The sequence below is a fragment of the Ranitomeya variabilis genome, chromosome 1 (assembly GCF_051348905.1).
Source record: "Ranitomeya variabilis isolate aRanVar5 chromosome 1, aRanVar5.hap1, whole genome shotgun sequence".
Classification (NCBI taxonomy): domain Eukaryota; kingdom Metazoa; phylum Chordata; class Amphibia; order Anura; family Dendrobatidae; genus Ranitomeya; species Ranitomeya variabilis.
Window position 1 is genome coordinate 1,021,926,709 of NC_135232.1, and position 14,986 is coordinate 1,021,941,694.

The 14,986-nt window shown below is 42.2% G+C and overlaps 1 long non-coding RNA gene across 1 annotated transcript; it reads left to right on the forward strand.

Annotated features, from left to right (window-relative positions):
• The first annotated feature begins 2,784 nt into the window (after positions 1 to 2,784).
• Positions 2,785 to 3,697, forward strand: LOC143783448 (uncharacterized). The gene is made up of 3 exons (XR_013217196.1): positions 2,785 to 2,931; positions 3,467 to 3,538; positions 3,635 to 3,697. It is a non-coding gene; the product is annotated as an uncharacterized LOC143783448 (long non-coding RNA).
• The last annotated feature ends 11,289 nt before the right edge of the window (positions 3,698 to 14,986 follow it).

Below are 14,986 nucleotides of genomic sequence, written 5' to 3' on the forward strand. Positions count from 1 at the left end.
TTTTTAGGGAAGACAAAGTTTATTGTACAAAATTTGAATACATCCTGAACAAATGCTCGGCAGACCTGATGACGTTAACCCTCTCCTATCTGCAAAAGAACTTGGACACAGTGAATACCCAAATAAATGCAATCGAAACCCAACTATCCAGTACCCTGCCTCAGGAGGAGTTTCAAGAACTCAAGATAAAAAACCAAGACATGCTGCGAACACACAGGTCGAAACTGGAGAAAAAGAAAAGATCAAAATTTTTGAGGGATACAGAAGACTATTTACAAAACCGTGTATATCAGTGGCGGGATACTCGGCATTTCACCAGACGACACAGCTCCCTCAGCTCTTCTGGTTCCACCGAGAGCAGACCCAGTACCTCAAATACTTCTACCTCCCATTCTTTTTTAGGACACGGCCGCAGCCGCCAGAAAGGAAGACGAGGCGGGGGGGCCAATGTCGCAGGGGAGTCCAGAAGCCAGATATCAACACGCTCTCAGGTAAGGACCTCCCCCTGGTGATTAACATCTCCTCCAAGAATCTGGACCCACATCAATTATCCCTTCTTCAAAAGGGCTTATCGTTTTGCCCTATGTATAAATTTAACTCTTTTGAATTGAATATGGACCTACAGAGGTTTTTTCGGAACCTCCGGCTACGGGTCCACTTTTCAAACAAACCACCTGTGCTGGCTTCGTCATCCCAGGGAAGCACCCCTCTTCTTGAACTCCGGGGGTTGGGACTGCGGACTTCGAGCTCCTTTATGCCACCACGTGATAATCCACCAGTGGAGACGTTCGTTTCCTTAGTGGAAAGAGACATTCAAGTGTTTACTCGGGGGGGTGGAACAAGGGCATTTTCACTCTCATACTAATCTGTCACAGTCCGAGAGATTATCTCTGGACCAATTATCAGCAGATAAATCACTCATAATTAAACCAGCGGACAAGGGTGGTGCCACGGTGATTATGGACAAATCTGACTACTTGGAGGAGGTATTCAGGCAACTAAATGACACTTCAGTGTATAAAAAAATAGCACAGAATCCACTAAACCAATTAATCCAAAAAATTAAACCAATTGTTGACTACCACCTCCAGGCGGGTACAATTGACACTAAAATTGGGGACTTCCTCATCAAGACAGACCCCATCACTCCAATATTCTATATTTTGCCCAAAATCCACAAGAGATTGGTAAAACCCCCAGGACGACCAATCGTGGCATTAACGGACTCCGTCTTGTCACCATTGGCCATTATATTGGAAAAAATCATCACCCCACTGGTCAAAACCACCCGATCCTTCTTACTTGACACTAATGATTTCATCAAGATCATCAGGTCCCTGAGCTCTCTTTCCCCCACCTGTCTATTGGTCACGTGGGATGTCAATAGCCTGTATACGTCTATCATCCATGAAAAAGGTCTGGCAGCCACAGATAGACTCCTGAGCAAGGCCGGGGTAGATATGAAAATTCGTCATTTTTGTGCTGACCTCCTGGACTTGGTACTTAAAGAGAACTACTTCATGTTCCAAGATTCCTTTTACGTTCAGCAACAAGGCACAGCTATGGGCTCTAATGTAGCGCCTCCATATGCTGTTGCATATATGGCAGCCTTTGAAAACGATTTTGTCTATGGTCATCCCCTGTTCTTAGCTCATTGCATCATTTGGCGGAGATATATTGATGACATTTTTTGCATCTGGGATGGGCCCATGGAGTCACTTATAACCTTTGATAATCATATTAACAACATCTGGCCCGAACTTAAATTTTCTATCCAGCATGATACAAACAGAATCAGCTTCTTGGATACCTTGATTTATCGGGAGAGGGGAGGGACCCTCGGCATAGACCTTTTCACCAAACCTACAGATAGGAATGGCCTGTTACACTTCAGCAGTTGCCACCCCCCCTCCATAAAAAACTCGATTCCAAAGTCACAATTCCAAAGAGTTGACAGGATTGTCTCCAATATGGATACCAAGAAAGTGAGGTTAACTGAAATGGAGAATAAGTTTTCAGCCAGGGGTTATCCACAGGGGGTACTCACGAAGGCCAAACACGACATGACATCCAGGAAATCTCCTGAGGGGTGTAAAAGAATTCCCTTTGTCACCACCTTCCACCCATTCTCTGGTCTGGTACAATCCACCATCAGGAGGCATTGGGGCATACTCTCAAAAAGCTACCCACATATCCCTGAATTTAAGGTACCTTTCATGCCCTGTTTTAGACGGGCCAAAAACCTTAAGGACCGATTAGTCAAAGCAGATGTGGGTTCGGGCACGATTCTTCCAAGACAGTCCTTTTTGCAGACCCAAAGACGAGGCACTTTCCCCTGCCTCAATTGCCTCCAATGTAGTAACGTACAAAAGGGTCCCTCAGTATTTCATCCCCACACAGGCAGAGCTATACCTATTAAAGGCTTTTACACATGCGAGTCCTCATTTGTAGTGTACTTGATAAAATGCCCCTGTGGTCTGGCCCATGTGGGAGAGACCACTCAGACGGTCCGTGACAGGGTGTCCCAGCACAAGTCAACCATTCGCTGCAAAAAGACCCACCTTCCCCTCCCGTCCCATTTTCTTGAAAAGAATCATAATATCTCCCAACTTAGGTTTCAGGTCTTGGAACAAATAGACCCCCTAAGGAGAGGCCAGAATCGCACTAAAATGCTTAAAAAGAGGGAGGCTTTCTGGATTTTTACACTGCAGACCTTGGAACCCAAGGGGCTAAATAGAGACTATGATGTCTCAGCTTTTCTACAATAATGTTAACTATGTCTATTGGAGCTCCTATGTATTTTATTGTTTTATTACTGTTGTTGGGTTTGCCTTATTGTCTCAAGCATATAACCTAATGCTATTCTCTTTTATTATCTTTTAGAATCGTTAAGATCACGTCACGCACTGGGCACTGGTGGCACCTTATATGGTAGAGTATACAAGTGTCATGTCCCTTTCATTCAGGGGTCACCGCACACACACACCATTCAGCCATCCTCTGTATAGCTATTTTGTTCTTTTAATTTCCACTATAGGATACCCCTGCAGATCCTGTACCATTAGCGTTACTACTAACATCTTCCTTCTGTAATACAGCGCTTACTCTTAGCTACATAGTGCCTACCCATAGCACTTCGCCCCTCCCTTTGCATCTGCGCATGCGCGGGTTTTCTCAATACAGCGCTCTGTCCCTGCTCTCAGTAGCCCCACTCTGCGCAGGCGCTGTCTTTATGGCCACAATCATGTGTTCTTTGACGAGGTGGGTCACATGACCCTCTCAGGACGCTCTTATACCCGGAAGTACCGCTGTCGCACAGCGGCTTCTGGATACACCGGCCCCACAGCATCTCGGCACCTCAGACCTGGATTCACTGGGTAAATATACAGGGCTCATCTACTAGAGCTCATCTTGCTTTGCATGACACTTAGGGATATCTTTCCCACTGTGCGTTTACTCTTTTTAGCGCCATCTCCTGCAGCGGTCTTCCGCCCTCCCAGTGCGCCCTGCCTTCTATATACCCTCCAGGACTCCCGAGGTAATCAGGATCTCTATGTATATTACCATCCATAGAATGCATTCTTTATTTACCCCATGTTTTGGTTGATAACATTAACCTTATCATACTCTCTAGGTGTTTGTGCCAGGTTTTTTCATACATGCATGTGGGTCTTTGAGGCCTATGCATTGCGCTGGTCTGCTTCCAGGTACTTTACTTATACTACTCTGCTGGGGTCCTTAGTGAATATCGCTATCAGTACATTATTAGCATCTCCGTTTGGGGATACCATATCCTCATGTAGTGCGTGCCATATACATGGTGGTGCCAGTATACAGGGTGGGCGGACATATATTGCTTTAGCTCACCCGGTCTGCTTTTGCCTTTTTCTGTTATTTCACAATGTCACATTCTCATTGTAGGTATCCACTGTGCACTCTTACTCCTAGTGCGACAATCTGACACCCTGCAGCACTGCTTTCTCAGTATCCTTTTGGGCATTTTAGCCCATCTAATGGTCTTTTCTTAGCATCCAGGTTATATAACTGCTTATTATCCTTATCCACGCTCACAGCTTCCTTTAACCTAGCCTGAGGACTCACGGAACACCAGTCTGGATTAACCCTGCCCATCACGGTTGTCCCTGTCTGTTCATTTATTCATCATGTGCTGTTCTTTTCCGTATAAACATCAATTGTAATCGGACTTGTTCACCCTTTGTGTATAAACTTGTTAAAACAATTGTATATCAGATGTCTTTTACAATCTTGTAATTGTTGTTTGTATATCTTACAGTTTCTTGAGAGATGTTTCTGATGAAGGTCTTGTGACCGAAAACGTTTAAACACTCTTGAACTGGTCGCACAAATAAACAAAAACTTTCACGTTTTTTTGCAAATTAATCTCTGAGTGCCAAGTACTTTATTGTTTACATACGGGTTGGATACCTGACTTGTGCACCACCAAAGAACCTTGAGTGCCGTGGACTATTGGTATCTTTCGAGAAATACACCCATGTTCCAGAGGAGTTTTATCAATAGCCACAACAGGAATAGGAGATGGCAATGGTTCAAAATCAAACTTATATTTGTCTAGGAATTGTTGATCAATCAAATTAAGTGCAGAACCACAATCCACCATTACTTGAAATTCAATGGAATGACCATGATATGTGGTATTACCAGAAAAAAAAACTCCTGCTGACCGTAAAAACACAATACAAACTGGAGTGTTACTCCTACTGACCTTTTTTTTTCTTTCCTTATGCGAACCTCACATTGCTTAATAAAATGGTCAGCCTTACCACAGTACAAGCATAGCCCTTCAGCGAACCTCTTCTCCCTCTCGAGAAGGACATCACCCCAAGTTGCATCGGTTTCCCGCTGTCGAAGGGGCTATTCTGAGAGACGGGTCCAACATTATAGGAGTCTTCTCTACACTCCGCCTGTCTCTTAATCTTCTATCCACATGGATAGCTAGCTGCATAGCAGTTTCCAAAGTATCAGGTGCAAGGTATGCAATGAACAAATCTTTAACTCTTTCACTCAAACCTGCTAAAAACTGACTCTTGAGTGCTGGGTCATTCCACCTGACCTCTGCGGACCATCGTCTGAACAGGGTGCAATACCTCTCAGCATCCACAGAGCCCTGTTTAAGCCGTCTGAGCTCTGCCTCAGGTGATGCAACCCGATCAAGATCATCATGTAACGACCACATAGCAGAAAAAAAATGCTTCTACTGATGTCAAACAAGGATCTTCAGGATGTAATGAAAACACCCAGATTTGGGGTTCACCTCGCAATAAAGACATAATAATCCCCACACGCTGTAATTCACTCCCTGAGGATCTGGGTCTAAGCCGAAAATATAGTAAACATGCATTTTTAAATGTAAAAAGTTCCTGCCTTTTGCCAGAAAAAAACTCCGGTAACTCCAGAGCAATTACTCACGTGCTGTTGAAGGTTGGTTACTTCCGAAGTTAGCCCTTGCAAGCATTGAGCAAGTTCCTGGACGCTGCACATATTGAAAGAATCCGGGAAGTTTTTTTTTTTTTTATATGTGTGGCTGGACAAACTGTTACGAAACTGCAGCACAGAACTAGGAGAGCAGGGAGAAAGCTGACCCTTCACTAAGACTAGGCTGAAACCCCACAATGGAGTGGGCGGCCCATTCCTTGCGAATAGACCCACCGACGATCCTAGTATAAACTCAGCGAAGACCTATAGATTAGGGGAAGGAGGTCCCTAAAAGATCTAAGGACTGGGTATAAAAAACAGGTCACCTCCTAATAGAAAACTCAGAGTAAGCTGCAGAAATAAACTGAAAACAGAAACAAAAGATAGCAGAACCAGAGACCCCAGAACTGCAAAATATCAAACACAGAAAGCTGTCAAAGCACCTAGCCAGAACACTAGCGGATAAACACTGTTGTCCAGCAAGGAATGGGAGGCAGGTGCTGGGTAATAAAGGGTGATGCAATCACCTGACCAAGACAACCCAGCACCAGGGGAAAAAGACCAGCAGCCAGAAAACCACAACAAGATGGCGGATGGTCAAAACAAAACAGATTCTAACATCTTCAGCCCATGCACTTAGTGCATGCGCATTACCAGTCTAGGAAACCAACTCATTAATAATGGGAAAAAATGTTTTCTAAGGTCCTCCACTACATTTCTTCAAAGGGGTATTGGAGTGCCTTCTTCTAGAGCTATTTGTAGTGATATTATTAGATCTCTCTAATAGCTGATTAGTAAAGGCAAAAACATCTTTCCAAAATGTCCTAAGTTTGGGACATTTACAAAAAAATATGCAAGCTGTCACTTTCTTTTCTGCAATTCCTCCAACACAGGGCCAAAGTACCTGGGATTGCTTTTGCAAATCTCAGCAGAGTAAAATACCACTTAGTAAGAGATTTAAAGTATGATTCATGTACGAACATACATACAGGGTGGGCCATTTATATGGATACACCTAAATAAAATGGGAATGGTTGGTGATATCAACTTTCTGTTTGTGGCACATTAGTATATGGGAGGGGAAAACTTTTCAAGATGGGTGGTCACCATGGCGGCCATTTCGAAGTCGGCCATTTTGGATCCAACTTTATTTTTTACAATGGGAAGAGGGTCATGAGACCCATCAAACCTATTGAGAATTTCACAAGAAAAACAATGGTGTGCTTGGTTTTAACGTAACTTTATTCTTTCATGTTATTTACAAGTTTATGACCACTTATAAAATGTGTTCAAAGTGCTGCTCATTGTGTTGGATTGTCAATGAAACCCTCTTCTCCCACTCTTGACACACTGATAGCAACAACACCTAAGAAATGCTAGCACAGGCTTCCAGTATCCGTTCTTTCAGATGCTGCACATCTCGTATCTTCACAGAATAGAGATTTGCCTTCAGATGACCCCAGCATCTGAAACAACGGATACTGGAAGCCTGTGCTAGCATTTCTTCTGCAGTGTTGCTATCAGTGTATCAAGAGTGGGAGAAGAGGGTTGCATTGACAATCCAACACAATGGGCAGCACATTGAACACATTTTATAAGTGGTCATAAACTTGCAAACAACTCATGAAAAAATAAAGTTACGCTAAAACCAAGTACACCATTGTTTTTCTTGTGAAGTTCTCAATAAGGTTAATGTGTCACATGACCCTCTTCTCATTGGAAGAAATAAAGTTGTATCCAAAAAGGCCGACTTTAACCCCTTAACGACCGTCGATACGCCTTTTAACGGCGGCAGTTAAGGGTACTTAAACCACAGCGCCGTTAATCAACGGCGCTGTGGAAAAAGTGAATAGCACCCCCATAGAGTCGGAGGTAGCCGAGACCCCAGAGAACATGATTCGGGGGTTTTTTACCGACCCCCGGGTTGCGATCGCCGGTAATTAACCTTTTACCGGCGGTCGCAAAAAACAAAACACGATTTCCCATTTAATTTCTCTGTCCTCCAATGTGATCGCACATCAGAGGACAGAGAAATGGGGTCCCTAATTGCCCCCCGATACGCACCTGTCTCCCCCGGTACTCCTCGTGGCTCCCGATGGGCGCCGCCATCTTGTTCCGGCCAAAAAATGGCAGGCGCATGCGCAGTGTGCCCGCCGGCCGGCACCCAGAAGATCTTTGGGGTCTCGGCTGCCGGGGGTAGCCGAGACCCCAAAGAACATGATTGGGGTCGGTTTTTACCGACCCCTGTTTAGCGATCGCCGGTAATTAACTTTACCTGCGACCACAAATAAACAAAAAAAGCTATGTGTCATTTTCGGTCCTCTGATGTGATCGCACATCAGAGGACAGAGAAATAGAGGATTCGGGGACCCTGTTATACTTACCGGTGTCCCTGGGTCTTCCTGTGTCCCCTCCTGGCTGCTGGCTTCTTCATCTGATAAGAAAATGGCGGGTGCATGTGCAGTGCTCCCGCCATGATCTGCCGGCCGTCAGCTAGAGGAGTTGAGCTAAAGCTAGAGTTAGGGTTAGGGCTAGGGTTAGGGTAAGGGTTAGGGCTAGGGTTAGGGTTGGGGCTAAAGTTAGGGCTAGGGGTTAGGGTTGGGGCTAAAGTTAGGGCTAGGTTTGCGGCTAAAGTTAGGGTTAGAATTGGGATTAGGGTAAGGCATCTTTTACATTTCCGACGGTACGGGGCCGTCGCAATCCATCGGCCAGACATACCGACGGACGTTGTGCAAAATTGTGCACAATGTGGGCAGCGGATGCAGTTTTCCGATGCATCCGCTGCCCATTCTGAAGTGCGGGGAGGAGGGGCGGAGTTCCGGAAATGGCGGATCCGACGGATGAAAAAACGTTCCCTTGAACGTTTTTTCATCACGATGGTCCACCAAAACACGACACATCCGTTGCGACGTGTGGCCATCCGTCGCAATCCGTCATCAATAAAAGTCTATGGCAAAAAGACGCATCCTGCGGGCACAGTTGCAGGATCCGTTTTTTTTACCAAAACGACAGATTGCGACGGATGGCAAAAAATGGAAGTGTGAAAGAGGCCTTATGGTTTGGATTAGGGTTGGTATTAGGGTTAGGGTTGGAATTAGGGTTATGTTTGGGATTAGGGTTAGGTTTGGGATTAAGGTTAGGGTTGGGATTAGGGTTAGGTTTGAGGTTAGGGTTGAGATTAGGATTAGGGGTGTGTTGGATTTAGGGTTTTGATTAGGGTTATGGTTAGGGTTCGGATTAGGGTTGTTTTGGGTTAGGGTTGTGATTATGGTTAGGGTTGTGATTAGGATTATGGATCGGGTTGGGATTAGGGTTAGGGGTGTGTTGTGGTTAGGGTTGGAGTTAGAATTGGGGGGTTTCCACTGTTTAGGTACATCAGGGGGCCTCCAAATGCGACAGCCAATTTTGCTTTGCGCTCAAAAAGTCAAATGGTGCTCTCTCCCTTCTGAGCTCTGCCGTGCACGCAAACAGTGGTTTACCCCCACATATGGGGCATCAGCGTACTCTGGATAAATTGGACAACAACTTTTGGGGTCCAATTTCTCCTGTTACCCTTGTGAAAATAAAAACTTGGGGGCTAAAAAATCTTTTTTGTGGAAAAAAAATATGTTTTATTTTCACGATTCTGCATTATAAACTTCTGTGAAGCACTTGGGCATTCAAAGTTCTCACCACACATCTAGATATGTTCCTTGGGGGGTCTAGTTTCCAAAATGGGGTCACTTATGGGGGGTTTCTACTGTTTAGGCACATCAGGGGCTCTCTAAACGTGACATGGCATCCGATCTCCATTCCAGCCAATTCTGCATTGAAAAAGTCCAACGGCGCTCCTTCTCTTCCAAGCTCTGCGGTGCGCCCAAACAGTGGTTTACCCCCACATATGGGGTATAGGCGTATTCAGGAGAAATTGCACAACAAAATTTATGGTTAAATTTCTGATTTTACGCTTGCAAAATAAAAGAAATGGTTCTGAAGTAAAATGTTTGCAAAAACGTTAAATGTTCATTTTTTCCTTCCACATTGTTTCAGTTCCTTTGAAGCACGTAAAGCGTTAATAATTTTCTTGAATGTGGTTTTGAGCACCTTGATAGGTGCAGTTTTTAGAATGGTGTCACACTTGGTTATTTTCTATCATATAGACCCCTCAAAATGACTTCAAATGTGATGTGGTCCCTAAAAAAAAATGGTGGTGTAAAAATGAGAAATTGCTGGTCAACTTTTAACCCTTATAACTCCCTAACAAAAAAAATGTTGTTTCCAAAATTGTGCTGATGTAAAGTAGACATGTGGGAAATGTTATTTATTAACTTTTTTGTGACATATCTCTCTGATTTAAGGGCATAAAAATACAAAGTTTGAAAATTGCTAAATTTTAAAAATTTTCGCCATATTACCATTTTTTTTCATAAATAATCGCAAGTAATATCGAAGAAATGTTACCACTAACATGAAGTAAAATATGTCATGAAAAAACTCTCTCTGAATTAGCAGGATATGTTAAAGCGTTCCAGAGTTATAACCTGATAAAGTGACAGTGGTCAGAATTGTAAAAATTGGCTCTGTCACTAAGGGGTTAAAATGGCCGCCATGGTCACCATCCATTCCCATTTTATTTAGGTGTATCCATATAAATGGCCCACCCTGTATATTAGAAAAGTATACTAAATTCATACTCTCCTGCCATTGTTCTGTGGTAAACTGCTTCCATGAATCTCTCTCCCATCTCAGCATATATTGATTTTTCTAAAAAAAATATATATATATATTGTTAAAATTATTGTAAATGTTTTTGGTTTTCCAAACTAAATTTTTAGTTAAAGTTACCCAATAGTTGACCTATAAATTCAGGGAAGGGATAATAATAATAATTTTTATTTATATAGCGCCAACATATTCCGCAGCACTTTACAATTAAGCGGGGACATGTACAAACAAATTCGGTACAAGTTAAGACAATTTAAACAGTGACATTAGGAGTGAGGTCCCTGCTCGCAAACTTACAATCTACAATGAAATGGGGGGACACAATAGGTGAAAAGTGCTTGTTATTTCAGGTCTGGCAATTATAATACATAGGGATTTTCATACAAAGCTGCATGATCCGGTCATCAGTCCGTGTGTTTAAGTGCAATAGTCAAGTATCAAGTGAAGTTATCGTGTGCATGGAGGGTGTGGAGACAGATGAATAGTAGGGTGCAGATTCAGAGTAGTATTTGGAAGGAGGGAACAGGGCAAAGTTAGTTTACTGAGTAGTTGATGTGGTAGGCTTGTTTGAAGAGATGGGTTTTCAAAGCGCGCTTGAATAGGTCTGGGCTAGGTATCAGTCTGATCGTCTGGTGAAGTGCATTCCAGAGAGCTGGCGCAGCACGTGAGAAGTCTTGGAGACGGAGGTGCGAGGTTCGGATTACAGGGGATGTTAGTCTTAGGTCATTTGTAGAACGGAGGGCACGTGTAGGGCGATAGACAGAGATGAGAGAAGAGATATAAGGCGGTGCAGAACTGTGGAGAGCTTTGTGGGTGAGAGAGATGAGTTTATACTGGACCCTGTAGCGAATGGGTAGCCAGTGTAATGACTGGCACAAGATGGAGGCATCAGTGAAGCGGCTGGACAGAAATATGACTCTGGCTGCAGCATTCAAGATGGATTGGAGAGGAGAAAGTTTGGTAAGAGGGAGACTGATTAGAAGAGAGTTGCAGTAGTCCAGACAAGAATGAATAAGAGCGACAGTAAGAGTCTTAGCAGTTTCAACGGTGAGAAAAGGTCGGATTCTGGAGATGTTTTTAAGATGCAGGTGACAAGAGCGAGTGAGTGATCGGATATAGGGAGTAAAGGAAAGTTAGGAGTCGAATATGACCCCAAGACAGCGGGCATGCTGCTTGGGAGTTATGGTTGAACCCTCCAGGGTAATTTCGATGTTGGGTAGAGTGAGGTTAGTAGAAGGGAGAAACACAAGAATTTCCGTTTTGGAGAGATTTAGTTTCAGGTAGAGGGAGGACATGATGTTAGAGACAGCAGACAGACAATCCTTGGTATAAGGGATTCTTATTTAGTAATAGTTCCTAGATTTCTCTAATTTTGGTTAGATGTAAAAAGTCGCTTTGTTTTAATTTAAATTTCTTGTTTAGTTGAAAAACGGGTATACATTTGTCTCTATCATGTACGTTCTTTTTAATCGTTAACTGATACCAGGTTTCTGGAATGTCCACATTTGGTCAACATCTTGATAACAGATAAAGATATGTTTTTAATTTGTTCGTATTTTGATACTTTCTTTGTTGATTGTGCTAACTTTTTCCACGCTAAAGTTGTAGCTTTAAAGGTGGGATGAAGAGGATCTGGATGTGAGGGATTGATAATATGCTGACAGATTTGGAAGTCCTAAGCCACCTCTTAATTTATTTTTCATTAAAATATACTTGGAAGTTTTTTTTAGCATTTCTGTTTTAAGTCTTCTGCATAATGAAGAGCCTAAGGAAGTGATTAGATTATCCTCCAATTCTATTTCTGAAAACCTTTTTGTGTTGTTTTTCTTAGTGGGGTCTATGTTAAAATCAAGGATTTTTTATTTTTCCGGAAAAAAGTGCCATGTTTTGCTGTTTTTTCTCATTTTTGGAGGATCTCTGAATCCTCTTTTTGTGCTTTTAGCTATTTTAGAGTTAGGACTCATGAGCGTGGGGACCCTTGACGTGGGTCATGAGCTTCTTTATTTTGGCCAAAATATCAACTAATACCTCACATAAAAAATTTTTTATGTGTTTTTTGCACTTTTTTCCAGGGTGCAGTTGGGCCCATTTTTCTCTTGTAAACTGTGGTGTCTGTTCACATGGGGTGCATTTGGATAGCGCTGGGCAGGCCCGCCTGATCTAATAGAAGGGTGTCACTACTAGGCCTGCCTGGATGCTGTGCATCTCCATTGTGTGAACAGCGCCACATACAAGTCTTTTTTGTGCAGCAATGTGCCAAGCAGCCACCCCCTCCATTAGTTTGGTAGGTTGTGAGTGGCTGCCTCATCGGTTATGCTGCACCTGTGTTTTTTCCACCACATGGGTCCACTGCATCCTGATAGTGCATTTGTTTGGAGGCCTAGGCAGGTAAGCATCTCTGCCATGTTTTGCTGTTTCTACCACAATGGCAAAAAGTAGAGGGGAGAGTGGGCAACCCTGCCTTGTTCCTTTGGTTTTAGTGATAGTGTTTGAAAAATGGTAGTTAGTATAAATTCTGGCTGATAGCTTGAGTATAATGCCATTATTGTTTGAATTATTTGATTGTTGAAGCCAAATTTTAATAATGTTGATTCTAGAAAGGATCAATTGACTCAATCAAACACTTTTTCAGCGTTTAGCGTTACTAACATGGAGGGAACTTTTGTTGCATTCATTATATTTAGTATGTTCAATGTTCTAATGCCATCAGAAGTTTGAAGACCTCCAATGAATCCTAGCTGATCATAGTTTATGATCAGGGGTAATATATTTTTTAATCTGCTAGCCAGAATTTTTATATCAGTATTGATAAGTGATATAAGCCTATAATTATTGAGTTGTTCAGGCTCTCTTTTCGGTTTTGGGATAAGAATAATATTAGCCAGTGGCATTTGGGGAGGAAAGCTTCCTATATCTAAGGATTTTTTTTAATATCTTTGATAAATGAGGAACAAGGAGGGAACAAAAATTTATATATTCAGTTACAAAATCATCTGGTCCCACTGATTTGCTTTGAGTGTCTTAATAGTTTTTGCTATTTTGGTATCAGTCATTGGGGCATTTACTGGTTTGAAACTTTCCTGTGAAATAGAGGAGATATTTATTTTGGAGAGGAAGTTGTTGATTTGATCTCTTGATGGTTGGGTTATCGATTTTTCATTTTTTAAAGGATAAAGTTTGGGTAGAATGTTCCAAAGGAATCCACAATTTCCTTTGGGTGAATTTTTTTCTTACCATCTGTTGTTCTAATTTTATTTATTTTGCTTTTATTTCTATGATGTTTAAGTCTTTGAACAAAGAACTTCGTTGGTTTATAAAATAAAGAATAAAATTTAGACTTCATGGTTTTTAAGTATGTTTCATATTCATTATACAATAATTTTTTCATGTTTTCCCTAGTTTTCCATATTTCAAATTAAATATTCGCAGGTGGGGTAGTTGGTTTTTTTTTAAGGCGTCCGCTTTAATTTTTAAATTGATTTGTAGTTTATTATTTTGTGTGTGCCGTGCTGACGTTTTTCATTATACCACTTTTGTGCAGATACGTTTTTTTGATCGCCTGTTATTGCATTTTAATGCAATGTCACGGCGTCCAAAAAAAGTAATTTTGGCGTTTTGATTTTTTTTCTTGCTATACTGTTTAGCGATCACGCTAATCCTTTTTTTTTATTGATAGATCGGGCGATTCTGAACACGGCGATACCAAACATGTGAAGGTTTGATTTTTTTATTATTGTTTTATTTTGATTGGGGTGAAAGGGGGGTGATTTGAACCTTTTATATTTTTATTTTTATTTATTTAAACACATTTTTTTTGGGCATGCTTCAATAGTCTCCATAGGAGGCTAGAAGCATGCACTACACGATCGCCTCTGCTACATAGAGGTGATGCACAGATCACCTCTATGTAGCAGAAATGCAGCATTGCTTTGAGCGCCGACCACAAGGTGGCGCTCACAGCAATCTGCCATCAACAACCATAGAGGTCTCAAGGAGATCTCAGATTGTTATGGCAAAGCACCAATGACCCCGATCATGTGACAGGGGTCAGCGGTGCGAGCGCTTCAGACCGCGCCACCGGCGGCGCTTGTTAAATGCTGGTGTCAGAGTTTGACAGCGGCATTTAACTAGTTAATGGGCGTGGGCGGATCGCGATTCCACTCACGTCCATTGTGGCCACATGTCAGCTGTTGATAACAGCTGACATGTCGCGGCTTTGAGGTGGGCTCACTGCCGGAGCCCACCTCAAAGCGGGGGATATTGCCAGCTGATGTACTATCCCGTCAGCTGGCAGTAAGGGGTTAATAGTGTGTTGGTATTGGAGTTAGGTGGAATTAGTGGTATTAAATATAATCTGTTAAATAGTGCCTTGAAAAGGTATCCATACGCCGTGAACTTTTCCAAATTTTTTCACGTTACACACACACAAAGTTAAATGTATTTTATTTGGATGTTATTTGAAATGTCAACAAAAAGCAGCAACTATTTATGAAATATAAAGGAAATTATACAAAATTTTGTAAATATTTTCAAAATATAAATCTGAAAATTGTAACATACATTTGTATTCGCTCCCTGACTCAATACTTTATAGGACCACCTTTTGCTGCAATCACTGCTGCAAGTATTTTGGGGTCTGTCTCAAGTAGCTTTTTGCATCTAGGGGCTGACGCTGACATTTCTGCCCATGCTTCAATGCAAACTAACTTTATCTCAATGGGATTGGATGGAGAGTGTCTGGAACCAGCTATTTTCAAGTCTTGCAACAAATTCTCAAAGGGGGTTTAGGTCTGCATTTTGATTGGCCCATTAAAACACATTCATATGC